Here is an 824-nt window from a genome sequence, read left to right as displayed (position 1 = left end):
GGCGCCGCGGTCCGAGGCCGGGCTGGGAACACGGCTCCACAGTGCTGTGAGCGGCCGGGAGGATTTACCGCCACCGCCGGTGTACCTCCCGCCCGCCCGGGACGCTGCCGCCTCCTTCCCACAATGCACCCTGACGCCCGGGGGTGCCCTCTCTTCCCTCAACCTTCTTTCTCCGCCCCCTCCTTTCCGCCAACTTGTCCGCTAGCGGGCACGCGCAAAGACGCGCGCCTGCCTGGGGTGTGGAGAAGCCAAGGCGTGACCTGGCGCGGTGCTGCCGCAGTGCGCCTGCGTATGGCCTAGCTAGCTAGAGGAAGGCATTGCGCATGCGGGTATGTCCCCCAGGACTATTGGGCGGGCGAGTCCCTGGCTGCTCGGGTAGGTTTGTTGTGCGCGGGATTCTGGTAATCTGGGGCGAGCTTGCACGTTACATCATCGTTGCATCTTTGCTTGCTTAAGATGTCACCACTTAGGCCTCTATTACAGAAATCACCATAGACTCTTAAGGGCCGCGGAATCTTAATGACCTTGGTGACTGACTTGCAAACTCCCGGCAGAGCTGCGTGCATGAGTTGGATGCAGACATAGACTAGAGAATTTCATTTCTACAGCTTTGTAGCTACTCTTTGGCCCCTGCTTCTCAGAACAAGCCTCCCCAGCCTCGACTTGAAGCTGAGGAGCATAAAATCCTAAAAGCCCTTACTCTGTGTCATAAAGTGATTAGAGGTAATTTTCTTATGAGGCTTCCAGAGGAATAGCAACATGATTCTGTCGGTGGCCCTATAGAAATTGACCCCTTCACAATCGTGGCCTGTTAACGTTGCAAA

This window comes from Chrysochloris asiatica, unplaced genomic scaffold (assembly GCF_000296735.1).
Source record: "Chrysochloris asiatica unplaced genomic scaffold, ChrAsi1.0 scaffold00074, whole genome shotgun sequence".
Lineage (NCBI taxonomy): Eukaryota > Metazoa > Chordata > Mammalia > Afrosoricida > Chrysochloridae > Chrysochloris > Chrysochloris asiatica.
This window is presented reverse-complemented; position numbering follows the sequence as displayed.